The sequence below is a fragment of the Rhinopithecus roxellana genome, chromosome 10 (genome assembly GCF_007565055.1).
Source record: "Rhinopithecus roxellana isolate Shanxi Qingling chromosome 10, ASM756505v1, whole genome shotgun sequence".
NCBI lineage: Eukaryota > Metazoa > Chordata > Mammalia > Primates > Cercopithecidae > Rhinopithecus > Rhinopithecus roxellana.
This window is the reverse complement of record NC_044558.1, coordinates 106,203,509-106,221,657: the sequence shown is the minus strand read 5'-3', so window position 1 is coordinate 106,221,657 and position 18,149 is coordinate 106,203,509. Positions and strand designations below refer to the sequence as shown.

The following is an 18,149-nucleotide window of genomic DNA, read 5'->3' as shown; positions in this document are numbered from 1 at the left end:
GCATAACGCAACAACAGGATGGTCCATATACATTCAGGAGGTCATCTACAGTCTCTTCCATGCTTGTAATCTCCTAGGTAATAGGAAATGGCCATTGTTGGCCCCTGTACCAGTGGATCCTGTTGGTAGAGGGTGCCCGAGCTTGACCCAGGTCATTGCTCCAAGGTGTCCTTCAGAAAGAAGGAGCGAGGGCGACTTCTTCCAGACTTGGACATCTGTGTGACTGGCAGCCTTCCGCCCAACTCCTGCCATGCACAACCTGCTCAGCCATGCACAGTGGTTCTAGAAGATAGTTCTTGACTTGATAACAGTGAAAAATAATGTTGAGTTATCACACTACTGGCTCTTTTGCCAAATGCTTCATGGGCCCTTCATTCTAACACTTTTCTGGAAAGAAACTGTCCTGCATTATACGTGCTGGGCTTCCCCTCTGGTTTTATGGTCACCCTGGCAGGCTGTGAAGCACAAAGCATTCTGGGACTTCTGCTTAAGACTTACTCCTACTCAGTATTTATTGACCAATGGGACCACCAACTCTTTCACTAGAGACCATCTGTCAAACTGCTTCAGTTCATCTGCTTCTGCCAAGGCACTCTCTGCAAGTTCCTGAGTAGGAAGCCTTCCTTGGCTTAGCAGATAGATATCTGTGACTTTTTCCGACCTCTAAGGAAAGAAGTCCCACCAACATCTCAGAGGGCAGCAGGTTGTTGGACTACGAGAGCAAGAGCTTGTCTGACTTCCAGTGACCTCACTGGAGTGTTTCTCAGCTCCTCGACAAGTGTGGCTGGTGGTGCACACCAGACTTTGAAGGTGGATGAGCATAAGGAAGTTTAGTGTGGAGAATCTGAGACAGGCTCTGGAGCTGGATGCGTGGGTTCAAAGCCCAACGGTAGCCCTGTGGCTACAGTTGAGCAAGTTGCTTAATCTCTTCTGGCCTTAGTCTCCTCGTTTGTAAAATTGGGATAATAACAGTACTTGCATTTTAGGGTTACTGTGATGTTCAATGACTTAATATGGTTGTAACAGTCCTTATTCATAAGAAGCGGGCATTCATAATGTTATGCATTAGCTATGAACATAGTTCATAGCTAACGCATAAAATGAACACATGTTCATAACTAATGCACATAATGAATGTCAGCTTATGGTTTCATGGCATTACTACTAATGATGAGATAATAATACATCAATACAAGTATTGATAACAATACAGGTGGTCCTCAGATATGGCAGAAATCCTTATGGCTGGAATCCAGGAAATGGAGTCTGAGTAGTATATCCATAGCATGCACTCAGTGGCTATTAGGCAGAGTTCATCTACCAGCATTTGGCAGCGTTTTTGTGCTTACCAACTGGTAAGGCAGTTATTTCTTAAGACTAGACTAATTCCTTGTTGCTGCAGAATATTTCTGCCTCCCAGCATTTGGCGCTCACGTGCTGTCTCTCCTAAACAAACACCACCCGCACGCTGAGCATTACTGGCTGCTCCATGTCCACTGTGTGGTACCTAGAAAAATTCCTGAAAGTTTTATTTGCCTCCTGATTTTGGCAGGTGGGGGCCGAGACAGGCTGCTTGCTTTATTTTCTGACCTGGTTTCTTGCTTGCATTCCTGGGTTTGGGGAGATGACTCATATCTCAAAGTCCTGGATAGTAGATGACGTACTTGCAGACAATGTCCCTGGTCCTGTTTAGGTTGTGGCTGTGATGTTCAGCAGAACAGAGATGACTTGGCTCAGGTGAATCATCCCCAGAGGCTGTGGCTGGCTCAGGTGCTAGGGAACATAATGAGCCGCTTGGTTCATTCAGACTCTTCTATCTCCTCTGCCAATTCTGGGGAAGCACTCCCTGGCTCTTACATAGACACACTCAGATGTATGCAGTCTTTCCCAAACTTCAGCAGTGCTCAATCTACATGCAGAATTACTGCCATACCCACACATCGTCTTGAGTTTTCAATATTTTGATTATTTTTCAAGACTTTATTATGAAAAATGTTAACCATAGAGAAAGATAAATTGTACAGTGCCCACTCATACCCACGGCCTCGCTTCCGTAAGTGACATTCTGCTGTGTTTGCTCTATCGCATATCTGTCCACTTCCCAGCTCTCTATTCATCTTCTTTTGTGATTCATTTCAAAGGAAGTTGCAAACATCTCGATGCTCTAGACTGCATGCTATTAACTAGACTTCAATAATCAATTTCTTGTTTTATGTAAAAAACACAACTTTATACTATTACCAGAGATGGAAGACGACTATCACCGAACATAAACACAATTAACTCCTTTTAAATAAGGACAGCAAAAACACAGTAGTGTTAGCAGACACCAGTAGGATGTGTTCAGAGCTTCTGAGGGAGGAAGAGACTTCAGTCCTGAATGGTCATGTGAGTCTTTCCTTCTAGATAAAGCTGAGGCATTGCTAGGCTCTGGATCTGGATGTCCTGGGTTAACATTGTTCCAGCTCCTTCACTCTCTGGCTGTGTGACCTTGGACAAGTCACTTAACCTTTCTGTGCCTTGGTTCCCTCCTCTGCGAAATGGGGATGGTGATCATGGGACCAACTTCACTGGGTGGTTTGAAGAGTAAATGAGTTAATATATACAAACTCCTTAGACTTTGCCTGCATTTAGCAAACATCCAATTCACGCAGTCACCCTCTGATATGGTTTGGCTGTGTCCACACCAAATCTCAACTTGAATTGTATCTCCCAGGATTCCTGCATGTTGTGGGAGGAACCCACTGGGAGGTAACTGAATTATGGGGGCTGGTCTGTCCCGTGCTAGTCTCGTGATAGTGAATAGATCTCATGAGATCTGATGGGTTTATCGGGGGTTTCTGCTTTTGATTTCTCCTCATTTTTCTCTTGCTACCACCATGTAAGAAGTGCCTTTCGCCTCCTGCCATTATTCTGAGGCCTCCCCAGCCATGTAGAACTGTAAGTCCAATTAAACCTCTTTTTGTTCCCAGGTTTGGGTATGTCTTTATCAGCAGCGTGAAGATGGACTAATACACCCTCTCTCTACCAGCGGGTATAGTCTGATGAGGTCTATGTGGCAGCATAGGGTGGCAGCCATGGAAGAATGCTGTTTAAATGTCCCTTCAAGAGGGAGTCACCAGAAGGAGAATCATTCACCACAGCCTCTGTCCTCAGGGGCCTTCAGAAGGCACCTGGTCAGTGTCCAAGCACGGCCAAGGTGCAGGGTGGCTGCTGGGACACCATGCGAGGCTCCTCTATGGACAACCTCTGTGGTAGCACTTCCTGCTTGGCTGCCTGAGAATTCCCAGGGCTTCCTGCAGTCAGGTACTTCCTGCCCAGTTTTCCCTCCTTCCCATCCTCCTTTCCCAGGGACCAGACCTGCACTGCATCCTGAAGCTCAGCCTTCCTACTCCTGCTCCATATTTACTTTATCCTTCACAACTGCAGTCCTCAATTAATCTCTGGTGCATTGAACTCTGTCTGCTTCCTGAAGATGCTCATGGATTCTGAGGATTCCCCACGTGCTGTGATGTGACAGTCAGGGGCAGGGGAGGAAAACAGCCAGCTCCACTCTCTACCCTCCCTCCCAACCATTGAGAAAGTTCCCCATTACAGATTCATTCCTTTGGACCATGAAGCTTTTTGATTCCTATTAACCTTGAGTTAATTTTCTGAGTTTTTTGTTTGTAAAATATAACATATATACTAATGAACATCAGATATATAAATGGGTTGTATGAATAAATATAAAGCAAACTGTGTACCAGCAAGTGAAAACATCCTAACACAGAGCCCCAGAAGCATCCACAATCCATGAATAATAACCCCCTCCCCATGAGGTGCCTAAGTAAGGAGAGAAGACGGGGAGAGGAGCTGCCAGGGGAAGGACCAAGGATGTACTCTGTGGCTCAGCCCCCTGGCTCTGCCTGGCCTCTCCTTGTTGGCACAGATCAGCCTGAGGGCCACGCCGCACACTACGGACCCATGACCCTCCATCAGAGTCACCGCGCTGGCTGAACAAGCACCTTCAGTGAGCTCTGGATTACAACACAGCTATGAAAAGAAGCCAGCCGGTGCTCTTCCTACCCATATGGAGAGATTTCCAGGGCAGATTTCAAAGTGGAAAAGTCAGAGGCAATACAGGAGGGCCTGTGTGCCCAGCTCCCACTGTGAAAACCAACCCAGCTGATGGGGATTCCTTTCTATTGCTTTCTAGGTTGTCGCTGCCCTCAACCTCCAGATGCAGCCCCCTGCCACCTTCAGGACCCCTGGCTGTCCCTTTGACTCAGTAGCAAAAGGGTTTAGGTGCTCGGAGGGAGTCCTTCAGGAATCTGTGCATAGAATGCCATGGTGCAGAGGAAAGTAAGACTATGCAGTCGTATTTGACTTAAGACCTCCATAAGGATACATAGGGAAGCAACAAAACCTACAGGGAGCAGGGGAGGAAGAGGGATGGGGCTGCAAGCCAGGGGATGCCTGTGGTCACCAGGAGACAGGGGAGGCAGGGAGGATCCTTTCCCAGAGCCTCTGGAAGGAGTGCGGCCCTGCCCACACCTTGATTTGGATTTCTGGCCTCTGGAACTGTGAGAGAACAACTGACTGCTGTGGAAAGTGACCTAAGTTTGTGGCAATTTGTTACAGCAGCCCCAGAAATGCAACAGCTACTAAGTGAGACACCTCAGCCAGGCCAGAGAATGTGCATTCTGACGGATAGCTTCTCATTTGCACCGATCACCAGTGAGTGCCTGATGGGTGGGCATCCGGCGCCCAGAGAAAGAGTTGTTCTATAATCCTTGCACTCCTAGAAATGAGTGCTTCTTACCAAGATGAAATCCACCCATCGTTTATGAATGGCTCAGTTTTTGAGGACGGAGCAAGATGGCCGAATAGGAACAGCTCCAGTCTCCAACTCCCAGTGCGAGTGACACAGAAGACTGGTGATTTCTGCATTTTCAACTGAGGTACTGGGTTCATCTCACTAGGGAGTGCTGGACAATCGGTGCTGGTCAGCCGCTGCAGCCCAACCAGCGAGAGCTGAAGCAGGGCGAGGCAGCACCTCACCTGGGAAGCGCAAGGGGGAAGGGAATTCCTTTTCCTAGCCAGGGGAACTGAGACACATAACACCTGGAAAAATTGGGTAACTCCCACCCCAATACTGTGCTTTAAGCAAACGGGCACACCAGGAGATTATATCCCACACCTGGCCGGGAGGGTCCCACGGCCACAGAGCCTCCCTCATTGCTAGCACAGCAGTCTGCGATCTAACCGCAAGGCAGCAGCAAGACTGGGGGAGGGGCGCCCGCCATTGCTGAGGCTTAAGTAGGTAAACAAAGCCGCTGGGAAGCTCGAACTGGGTGGAGCTCACAGCAGCTCAAGGAAGCCTGCCGGTCTCTGTAGACTCCACCTCTGGGGACAGGGCACAGCTAAACAACAACAACAACAACCACAAAAGCAGCAGAAACCACTGCAGACGCAAACGACTCTGTCTGACAGCTTTGAAGAGAGCAGTGGATCTCCCAACATGGAGGTTGAGATCTGAGAAGGGACAGACTGCCTGCTCAAGTGGGTCTCTGACCCCTGAGTAGCCTAACTGGGAGACATCCCCCACTAGGGGCAGTCTGACACCCCACACCTCACAGGGTGGAGTACACCCCTGAGAGGAAGCTTCCAAAGGAAGAATCAGACAGGTACACTCGCTGTTCAGCAATATTCTATCTTCGGCAACCTCTGCTGCTGATACCCAGGCAAACAGGGTCTGGAGTGGACCTCAAGCAATCTCCAACAGACCTATAGCTGAGGGTCCTGACTGTCAGAAGGAAAACTATCAAACAGGAAGGACACCTATACCAAAACCCCATCAGTACGTCACCATCATCAAAGACCAGAGACAGATAAAACCACAAAGATGGGGAAAAAACAGGGCAGAAAAGCTGGAAATTCAAAAAATAAGAGCGCATCTCCCCCTGCAAAGGAGCACAGCCCATCGCCAGCAACGGATCAAAGCTGGTCAGAGAATGACTTTGACGAGATGAGAGAAGAAGGCTTCAGTCCATCAAACTTATCAGAGCTAAAGGAGGAATTATGTACCCAGCGCAAAGAAACTAAAAATCTTGAAAAAAGAGTGGAAGAATTGATAGCTAGAATAATTAATGCAGAGAAGGTCATAAACGAAATGACAGAGATGAAAACTATGACACGAGAAATATGTGACAAATGCACAAGCTTCAGTAACCGACTCGATCAACTGGAAGAAAGAGTATCAGCGATTGAGGATCAAATGAATGAAATGAAGCGAGAAGAGAAACCAAAAGAAAAAAGAAGAAAAAGAAATGAACAAAGCCTGCAAGAAGTATGGGATTATGTAAAAAGACCAAATCTACGTCTGATTGGGGTGCCTGAAAGTGAGGGGGAAAATGGAACCAAGTTGGAAAACACTCTTCAGGATATCATCCAGGAGAACTTCCCCAACCTAGTAGGGCAGGCCAACATTCAAATTCAGGAAATACAGAGAACGCCACAAAGATACTCCTCGAGAAGAGCAACTCCAAGACACATAATTGCCAGATTCACCAAAGTTGAAATGAAGGAAAAAATCTTAAGGGCAGCCAGAGAGAAAGGTCGGGTTACCCACAAAGGGAAGCCCATCAGACTAACAGCAGATCTCTGGGCAGAAACTCTACAAGCCAGAAGAGAGTGGGGGCCAATATTCAACATTCTTAAAGAAAGGAATTTTCAACCCAGAATTTCATATCCAGCCAAACTAAGTTTCATAAGTGAAGGAGAAAGAAAATCCTTTACAGATAAGCAAATGCTTAGAGATTTTGTCACCACCAGGCCTTCCTTACAAGAGACCCTGAAGGAAGCACTAAACATGGAAAGGAAAAACCAGTACCAGCCATTGCAAAAACATGCCAAAATGTAAAGACCTTCGAGGCTAGGAAGAAACTGCATCTACTAATGAGCAAAATAACCAGTTAATATCATAATGGCAGGATCAAGTTCACACATAACAATATTAACCTTAAATGTAAATGGACTAAATGCTCCAATTAAAAGACACAGACTGGCAAACTGGATAAAGAGTCAAGACCCATCAGTCTGCTGTATTCAGGAGACCCATCTCACATGCAGAGACATACATAGGCTCAAAATAAAGGGATGGAGAAAGATCTACCAAGCAAATGGAGAACAAAAAAAAAAGCAGGGGTTGCAATCCTAGTCTCTGATAAAACAGACTTTAAACCATCAAAGATCAAAAGAGACAAAGAAGGCCATTACATAATGGTAAAGGGATCAATTCAACAGGAAGAGCTAACTATCCTAAATATATACGCACCCAATACAGGAGCACCCAGATTCATAAAGCAAGTCCTTAGAGACTTACAAAGAGACTTAGACTCCCATACAATAATAATGGGAGACTTCAACACCCCACTGTCAACATTAGACAGATCAATGAGACAGAAAGTTAACAAGGATATCCAGGAATTGAACTCATCTCTGCAGCAAGCAGACCTAATAGACATCTATAGAACTCTCCACCCCAAATCAACAGAATATACATTCTTCTCAGCACCACATCACACTTATTCCAAAATTGACCACATAATTGGAAGTAAAGCACTCCTCAGCAAATGTACAAGAACAGAAATTATAACAAACTGTCTCTCAGACCACAGTGCAATCAAACTAGAACTCAGGACTAAGAAACTCAATCAAAACCGCTCAACTACATGGAAACTGAACAACCTGCTCCTGAATGACTACTGGGTACATAACAAAATGAAGGCAGAAATAAAGATGTTCTTTGAAACCAATGAGAACAAAGATACAACATACCAGAATCTCTGGGACACATTTAAAGCAGTGTGTAGCGGGAAATTTATAGCACTAAATGCCCACAAGAGAAAGCTGGAAAGATCTAAAATTGACACTCTAACATCACAATTAAAAGAACTGGAGAAGCAAGAGCAAATACATTCAAAAGCTAGCAGAAGGCAAGAAATAACTAAGATCAGAGCAGAACTGAAGGAGACAGAGACACAAAAAACCCTCCCAAAAATCAATGAATCCAGGAGTTGGTTTTTTGAAAAGATCAACAAAATTGACAGACCGCTAGCAAGGCTAATAAAGAAGAAAAGAGAGAAGAATCAAATAGATGCAATAAAAAATGATAAAGGGGATATCACCACTGACCCCACAGAAATACAAACTACCATCAGAGAATACTATAAACGCCTCTACGCAAATCAACTGGAAAATCTAGAAGAAATGGATAATTTCCTGGACACTTACACTCTTCCAAGACTAAACCAGGAAGAAGTTGAATCCCTGAATAGACCAATAGCAGGCTCTGAAATTGATGCAATAATTAATAGCCTACCAACCAAAAAAAGTCCAGGACCCGATGGATTCACAGCTGAATTCTACCAGAGGTACAAGGAGGAGCTGGTACCATTCCTTCTGAAACTATTCCAATCAATAGAAAAAGAGGGAATCCTCCCTAACTCATTTTATGAGGCCAACATCATCCTGATACCAAAGCCTGGCAGAGACACAACAAAAAAAGAGAATTTTAGACCAATTTCCCTGATGAACATCAATGTAAAAATCCTCAATAAAATACTGGCAAACCGGATTCAGCAGCACATCAAAAAGCTTATCCACCATGATCAAGTGGGCTTCATCCCTGGGATGCAAGGCTGGTTCAACATTCGCAAATCAATAAACGTAATCCAGCATATAAACAGAACCAAAGACAAGAACCACATGATTATCTCAATAGATGCAGAAAAGGCCTTCGACAAAATTCAACAGCCCTTCATGCTAAAAACGCTCAATAAATTCGGTATTGATGGAACGTACCTCAAAATAATAAGAGCTATTTACGACAAACCCATAGCCAATATCATACTGAATGGGCAAAAACTGGAAAAATTCCATTTGAAATCTGGCACAAGACAGGGATGCCCTCTCTCACCACTCCTATTCAAGATAGTGTTGGAAGTTCTGGCTAGGGCAATCAGGCAAGAGAAAGAAATCAAGGGTATTCAGTTAGGAAAAGAGGAAGTCAAATTGTCCCTGTTTGCAGATGACATGATTGTATATTTAGAAAACCCCATTGTCTCAGTCCAAAATCTCCTTAAGCTGATAAGCAACTTCAGCAAAGTCTCAGGATACAAAATTAATGTGCAAAAATCACAAGCATTCTTATACACCAGTAACAGACAAACAGAAAGCCAAATCAGGAATGAACTTCCATTCACAATTGCTTCAAAGATAATAAAATACCTAGGAATTCAACTTACAAGGGACGTAAAGGACCTCTTCAAGGAGAACTACAAACCACTGCTCAGTGAAATAAAAGAGGACACAAACAAATGGAAGAATATACCATGCTCATGGATAGGAAGAATCAATATTGTGAAAATGGCCATACTGCCCAAGGTAATTTATAGATTCAATGCCATCCCTATCAAGCTACCAATGACTTTCTTCACAGAATTGGAAAAAACTGCTTTAAAGTTCATATGGAACCAAAAAAGAGCCCGCATTGCCAAGACAATCCTAAGTCAAAAGAAGACTCCAGCTACCTGACTTCAAACTATACTACAAGGCTACAGTAACCAAAACAGCATAGTACTGGTACCAAAACAGAGATATAGACCAATGGAACAGAACAGAGTCCTCAGAAATAATACCACACATCTACAGCCATCTGATCTTTGACAAACCTGAGAGAAACAAGAAATGGGGAAAGGATTCCCTATTTAATAAATGGTGCTGGGAAAATTGGCTAGCCATAAGTAGAAAGCTGAAACTGGATCCTTTCCTTACTCCTTATACGAAAATTAATTCAAGATGGATTAGAGACTTAAATGTTAGACCTAATACCATAAAAACCCTAGAAGAAAACCTAGGTAGTACCATTCAGGACATAGGCATGGGCAAGGACTTCATGTCTAAAACACCAAAAGCAACGGCAGCAAAAGCCAAAATTGACAAATGGGATCTCATTAAACTAAGGAGCCTCTGCACAGCAAAAGAAACTACCATCAGAGTGAACAGGCAACCTACAGAATGGGAGAACATTTTTGTAATCTACTCATCTGACAAAGGGCTAATATCCAGAATCTACAAAGAACTCAAACAAATTTACAAGAAAAAAACAAACAACCCCATCAGAAAGTGGGCAAAGGATATGAGCAGACATTTCTCAAAAGCAGACATTCATACAGCCAACAGACACATGAAAAAATACTCATCATCACTCGCCATCAGAGAAATGCAAATCAAAACCACAATGAGATATCATCTCACACCAGTTAGAATGGCAATCATTAAAAAGTCAGGAAACAACAGGTGCTGGAGAGGATGTGGAGAAATAGGAACACTTTTACACTGTTGGTGGGATTGTAAACTAGTTCAACCATTATGGAAAACAGTATGGCAATTCCTCAAGGATCTAGAACTAGATGTACCATATGACCCAGCCATCCCATTACTGGGTATATGCCCAAAGGATCATAAATCATGCTGCTATAAAGACACATGCACATGTATGTTTATTGTGGCACTATTCACAATAGCAAAGACTTGGAATCAACCCAAATGTCCATCAGTGACAGACTGGATTAAGAAAATGTGGCACATACACACTATGGAATACTATGCAGCCATAAAAAAGGATGAGTTTGTGTCCTTTGTAGGGACATGGATGCAGCTGGAAACCATCAATCTTAGCAAACTATCACAAGAAGAGAAAACCAAACACTGCATGTTCTCACTCATAGGTGGGAACTGAACAATGAGATCACTTGGACTCGGAAAGGGGATCATCACATACCGGGGCCTATCATGGGGAGGGGGAAGGGGGAGGGATTGCATTGGGAGATATACCTGATGTAAATGACGAGTTGACGGGTGCTGACGAGTTGATGGGTGCAGCACACCAACATGGCACAAGTATACATATGTCACAAACCTGCACATTATGCACATGTACCCTAGAAATTAAAGTATATTAAAAAAAAAAAAAAAGAATGGCTCAGTTTTGATTTCGTCTTCCAAGGTGGGTGATAACTGATTATGAAAACCTCCCTCCCTCTCAGTCTCTCAACAAAAGTCGAGCTTTGCCGGCTGCTTTGAGCTGGAGTGTTCTCTGCTTAATATCTAGCAATGCTAAAAGTAATCTTTACTAGGCTAACAGGAATGCTGCCCAAAATGTGCATTTCAAACACAACCTCATGACGTATTTGCAGTCCAGCATTACATATTTAATGTGTTTATCCAGTAAGGGTACCGTCCCGGGTGGCATGGAGGTCTTGACCAGCAGTCGGGGGTCCCTGGCACTCTTCTTGATGCCCGTGTTTTGCTGCTGGTGGAGGAGGGTGGCAGTGTCAGACTAGAAAAATGTCTGCTGTATCTCTGACATCATTCCTCGCTCCATAGCCTCTTTATCTGGTTTTCTACCCCTCCTGGAGATTCATGGTAGTCAATACCCTTTTAATAAATTGAATAAGTTCAATTTCTACATAAATCAGCCAGAGTTGCTTCCTATTGCTTGCAAATGAGGATTCTAACAATGACAAAGATTGGATATATTAGTGAGGCCTGTCTGGATGCATTCTGGGGTGAATGTATGAAAAGTTGGGAAGGACAGGCAGAATCCTCAGGCTTTGAGCCCATGTAGGAACCAGGGTTTACACCTGTGCTGTCCAAGGTAGTAGCTGCTAGTCACATGTGACTCTATAATTTTAAATGAATTAAAATTAAGTGGCCATGCATGGTGGCTCACACCTGTAATCCCAGCACTTTGGGAGGCCAAGGTGGATGGATCACCTGAGGTGAGGAGTTCGAGACCAGCCTGACCAACATGGAGAAATCCCGTCTCTATTAAAAATATAAAAAAATTAGCCTGGTGTGGTGGCACATGCCTGTAATTCCACCTACTCAGGAGGCTGAGGCAGGAGAATCGCTTGAACCGTGGAGGCAGAAGTTGCGGTGAGCCGAGATCACGCCATTGCACTCCAGCCTGGGCAACAAGAGCAAAACTCCATCTCAAAAATGAAAAAAAAATTAAGTAAGATTAAAGATTTACTTTCTCTGTTGCACCAGCTGCACTAGGAGACTAGGAGTGCTCAGAAGCCACAGTGGCTGGGGGCTGACACATTGGTCTGCACAGGTTGAGAACATCCCTGTCATCACAGAAGGTCCTGGTGAACAGTGCTAGCTTAGAGAATAAAAGAAAAAGCTCTCTTCCTTGTGATCCAAGAAAGCCCTGAACCTCTTTTTGCTGTGAGTGTGAAGGGAGAAGCCACCTTGATTCTACTGTGTGAAATATCCCATAGTCCCAAGGTTTTGCAATCTTTGTGCTATTGCTATTGAGGGAAGATGATGTAATGATGTATTAACTGACATGGTTTTCTTTTTTCCTCTGAGCCAAATGCTTTTACTTCTACTCTAAAGGTCTTCTTTCTGAAACCAGCCCAACTTTTCTCCCAGAGAGTATCATGGAACTGAACTTTCAAGATCATGGCATCTGGACATCGAGACAACAGAACCCTCATCCGGCCACCTGCTGCTTGCTGGCCAATTCCCATATAAACCGCTAACTTCAGTCAGTTGGAGAGATGGATTTAAGATTTGCCTTCTGTCTCACAGCTGATGTCACCAGCAATAAAGCCTTCTTCCCTGGCAATACTCATTGTCTCAGTGATTGGCTTTCTGTCCAGGGAGCAACTGGACTTAGGCTGAACCCCTGGTGTTCAGCAACACTCCCATTTCAAATAGTTAGAGATTCACTCACTCTTTTAATAAAAACCTCCTGAGAACCAACTATGAACCAGGATTACATCTGGGCTCTGGAGATACAGGAGGAAACAGAATAGAAACAAAAATGTCTGCCTTCATGGGGCTTACACACTGGGGAACAAATGACAATCAGTAAAAAGACACATTTAAAAAGTTGTATTAGCAACAGGTACTAAGGAGAAAAATAAAGCAGTGAGAAGTGCTAAAGTGTTCTAGGGTGGAGAGTTTGTAGCTGTAGACCTGTCGGCCAGTGAAAACCCCATTGAAAAAGTGTCCTTTGAGTCAAGACCAGAAAGGAGACAGGAAGAAAGCAAAGTAAGTATTGGGGGAAGAGATAAGAGTCATCTTCTGGGTGGGGAAAGGCCAGGCTGGGTAGTCTCTGTAGAAGGAGAGCAATACATGGCTTGGGGCATTCTTGGCTCTGACATTCCACAGACATTGATCTTGACAGAAGACCAAGGGGCCACTCGCAGCAAGAGTTCACAGCATGTCGATGAAATTGAGAGTCTGCCAGCTGTGTAGGGGGTGGAGTGGACAGTAAGGGCTTCATCAGGAGGAGACCACCACCCACGCAAGCTCCAGGAAGTGCCTGGAGACCATTCATTTTCCCTGCTCTGAGGGCCAAGGAACTGTCCTTTTCTGGCCTCAGGTGCAGACATCCCTCAGCAACAGCCAATTCAATACCAGTTGTCCATGCATCGGAGGTACACCTGCCTGATACCTGGGGCTTCACCCAGCATTGCATACACTCTTGGCCAGGGATCCTTGGATGAGAATTATGTGTTCCCTGCTCCCAGGGGACATAAGGCAATGTCTGGGGACATTTCCATTGTTACAATGGGGAGGGGGATGTTATTAGCATCTAGTTAGTAAGGACAGTGATGCCGCTAAACATTCTATAATGCACAGGACAGCCCCCACCACAAAGAATTATCCAGCCTCAAATGTCCATGGTGTCAAGTTTGAGAAACAGTTGCAAACTCCTTTCTTTCCTTCCTTCCTTCCTTCCTTCCTTCCTTCCTTCCTTCCTTCCTTCCTTCCTTCCTTCCTTCCTTCCTTCCTTCCTTCCTTCCTTCTCTCCTTCCATCTTTCCTTCCTTCCTTCCTTCCTTCCTTCCTTCCTTCCTTCCTTCCTTCCTTCCTTCCCTTTCCTTTCCTCCCTCCCTTCCTTTTTCTCTCATTTCTTCTCTTCTCCCTCCCTCCTTTTATTACTATAACAAAACTTTTAATTTATTTTTATTTAACTTTTTATTGCATACAGCTAAGTGTACAAATCATGAACGTGCAGGTCAATGACATTTCATGAAGCAAACAAACTTACTTCCTCCAGACCTACTTCAACAACCAGGACACTGTCATCCCGCCAGAAGCCCCTCCCATACCCCTCCAGCCACTACTCTGGCTCTTATCCTCTGAGTAAACTCTAACCTGCTTTCAAATGTCACCACCTCGTTTTCCCTGCTGTTGACCTTTGGAGTCAATGGAATCACACCAGATGTATGTGTTTTCCTAGTTCCCTTTACTTAATAGGATGTTCGTGAGATTGGCTCGCATCGTTGTGTGTGGTTGTATTTTGTTCCTTCTCGTTGCTGGATAGCATTCCATTGTGTGAATATATCACAATTTATTTGTTCATTTTACTATTTCTGGACATCTGGGTGTTTCCAGCTTCTGGCTATGACTGATAATGCTGCCATGAACCATCTGTACGTATTTTTTGATGAAGACACTTGGGTATTTCTGTAGGGTATATACTTGGCATGGAAAGGGTCACAGAGCTCATATACATCCTCTTTTATTTTCACTCAAGCTGCTTTATTTCTGCAAAAGTGCCCAGAGCCTTCTTTTAAAAACATGAACTTATCACATAACTACCAATGACATCTCATGTCGCTATCCAGACATGGTCTACAAACACACCAATCGTTTTCCATTGCTTTAGGATAAGACATCAAATTCTCCGCAGGACCCACAAGCATGATCTGGCTTCTGCTGGGATCTTTGAGCTCAGCCAACATGATTATCTTCCTGGACGATGCAATTCACCTTCTCTAGTTCCCTGAACTTGGAATGATGGGAGAGCGTCTCTATCAAGACCCCAGGATGTGATTAAATCTTTGGGATGGAGGTCGGGTCTGGGGGAACTAGAAGACTGTGGATATGAGAGAGGCACTGCTTGTTCAAATGCATGCATCGTGGGACTCAGTGGAATGGACTATAAATCTCTTATTAAGAGAGCTGGGGTCAGGACATATTCCTGTGTTATTAAATAATGATACTCAGAGTGTATGAAGTGGAAAGTATGTGTCCTGCCATGATGAAGATATATTTTCAGATGCAGAAGAAAAAAGTGGGACAGGGACAGTGAGTAAGGGCTGGGTGGACACCGGGAGCCCCCAGGCACACTGGGCAGTCAGGACAAGTGAGCACTGTTCCCACACCAGTGGAAGCCAGGGCCCGGGATGCCTACGTCACAAGCTCTAGGCAGAGGAGACACGTGGGCCTCACCTGGATGAGTGTCTGCCACTTCCTGGAAGGACTGGCTGGAGAAGTCAATGCAGGGCGCTCTCAGGGGGCATGTGGTGGTGGCCACACCTCCCCTTGGCTGGATACAGCCTTCTTGAGGATATGGAGGGGCCCTCACAAAGGGGACAAAAGGAGCAGTACTGGACACAGGCATTATTCAGAAACCACAGGCACACACTCTTTGGTTTTGGCTGAATTCAGGATAAAAATGCCTCTGCAGAGAAATTCCCCCTCGCTGCGTCTTTGTAGGCACCCCTGAGACTCCTGCCTTCAGCCAGGGCCTCCTCCAGAGGAAGACCTAACCCAGAGAAGTCTAGGGTTTGTCTCCATCTATGGAGCTGAGAAGCTTCGCCTGGGGAGTCCAAGGTGCTCACCTGGCAGGTGAGCGGTAGAGAGACTGGTTAAAGTGGGAAGATCTGACGGAAGGTAGTGAGACCTTATGGCATGGAACATAGAGGGAAATGATACATGGTCACATCTCACTACTATTCTTCTCAGGTAAAGACAACAGCTGGCCAGTCCTCGTCATTTATTGGAGAGAAAGGCATATTAACATTGGAAATCTAAATCTGTATGCCCAATGGAGAATGATAGTAATAAAAGCAAATGTTTAGAAAGACCCTGGGCCGGGCGCGGTGGCTCAAGCCTGTAATCCCAGCACTTTGGGAGGCCGAGACGGGCGGATCACAAGGTCAGGAGATCGAGACCATCCTGGCTAACCCGGTGAAACCCCGTCTCTACTAAAAAATATAAAAAACTAGCCGGGCGAGGTGGTGGCGCTTGTGGTCCCAGCTACTTGGGAGGCTGAGGCAGGAGAATGGCGTAAACCCGGGAGGCGGAGCTTGCAGTGAGCTGAGATCCAGCCACTGCACTCCAGCCTGGGCAACAGAGCGAGACTCCGTCTCAAAAAAAAAAAAAAAAAAAAAAAAAAAAAAAGAAAGACCCTGGGAAGAGAAAGCAAAGACAAGCCACAGACAGACTGGGAAATAATAGTTGCTAACACATATCTGATTAAATAAAAACTAGTATAGAAAACATACAAAGAATTCTTAAAACTCAACAATAAGAAAACCCAATTAAACAATGGGCAAAGATTTGAACAGACATCTTACCAAAGAATATACACAGATGGCAAATAAGCCTAAGGAAGGATGCTCAGTGTTGTGTATATCACCAGGGAATTGCAAATTAAAACAACAATGAGATGCCATTATATTCCTAGTAGAACAGCTACAATCCAAAATACTGACAACACCAAATGCTGCTGGGGTTATGGAGCAACAGGAACTCTTACTCATTGCTGGTAGGAATGCAAAGTGCACAGCCACTTTGGACGAGAGTTTGGTAGTTTCTTATGAAGTTAAACATATTCTTGACATTAAACCAAGCAATTATTCTCCTTGGCATTTACCCAAATGAGTTGAAAATTTCTGCAAAAAAATTATCTATACGTGAATGTTTAGAGCAGCTTTATTCATAATTGCCAAAAATTGGAAGCAATCAAGATATCCTTTAGTAGGTGAATGGATAAAGAAGCTGTGGTGTGCTATATAATGGAACATTATTAACTGATGAAAGGAAGTGAATTGTTAAACCATGAAAAGACATAGAGGAACCTTAAATCCATATTACCAAGTGTAAGAAGCCAGTCTGAAATGGCTATATTCTGTATTCTATATTATATTCTGTATATATTCTGTATGACATTCTGGAAAAGGTAAAACTATAGAAACATTAAACTGATTGCTGGTTACTAGGGGTTCAGAGGGAGGAGCAGGGAGGAAAGAATAGATGGAGAAGAGGAGATTTCTAAGGCAGTGAAAATATTCTGCATTATATTATAACGGTAAATGCATGTCGTCATGTATCAGTCAAGACCCTAGAATTTACAATACAAGTGAGTCCTAATATGAGCTTTGGTAAATACAAAAGGATCAGTTTAGGTCTGCCCCCAAAGCTGACATTTATATAGTATTTACTATGTTCCAGGAACTAATATAAGTGTTTTCCGCATATCAGTTTACTTAATTTTCAAGACAACCCAATGAGGAAAGCATTATTATCATGACTATTTTTTGAGAGGCAACTAAGGCACAGAGACCTTAAGGAAATAGCCCAAGGCCAAAGCTGGGACCCAGCCTTTCTACAGGGGCTGCACTTTTAGGCATTGTACGATCCTGCCCTGGGTATTCTAACTCAAAAAGACCAGTAGGCTCTGAAATGATGATGTGTGATCTCAGACTCTATGGCAGTGAAAGGAAGTATACTTATAACAAAGACTACATATCTCCTTTTAAGGATATTTTCTTTCATTCACAAAGCTTCGTCATATTTTACAAATGTTTCGTATTTGCTTTTAAAGTCTGACCACTGGAGACTTTGTTTTCCATTGTTAATTACTTTTTGTTATAAAAATGGGGAGTTGATATCAACTCATGACTAAAATGAAATTGAACAGCAGGAAGCATGTGCGGTGACACATCAGCCCCTCCTGTCCTGGCGAGAGCCCCCCAGCTCCCAACCTGAAGGTAACTGTTGCTACTGGTATTTTGTGCATCTGCCCAGAGAGCGTCTATGCATATACCAGTACTTAACCATACATATTCTCCTTCTTCTGAAACATAATGGCCACCTTTGTATGTTCTGTGCTTTTCTCCTAAAAATACAGCTTAGAGATATTGCAAAATACTTCTCAATAAGTTTCAGGATTCTAACATTCTGAAGTCGAACATTCAAAACCATACTTTTGACAATGATAGTTAGATAAATGGAAAATGGATATCAATTTTTCTTTAGACATAGTAGATGGAGATGAAAAAGGTGGTGCTT

The 18,149-nt window shown here is 44.0% G+C and overlaps 1 protein-coding gene and 1 long non-coding RNA gene across 2 annotated transcripts in view; one reads left to right on the top strand and one right to left on the bottom strand.

The window, feature by feature from the left end:
* Window positions 1-18,149, bottom strand: part of TMEM132D (transmembrane protein 132D) — an 867,237-nt gene that overhangs the window by 31,593 nt on the left and 817,495 nt on the right. The gene's annotated exons all lie outside the window — the stretch shown is intronic.
* On the top strand, window positions 2,875-12,684 carry LOC104682214. The gene is made up of 3 exons (XR_004059653.1): window positions 2,875-2,940; window positions 4,199-4,344; window positions 12,451-12,684. It is a non-coding gene; the product is annotated as an uncharacterized LOC104682214 (long non-coding RNA).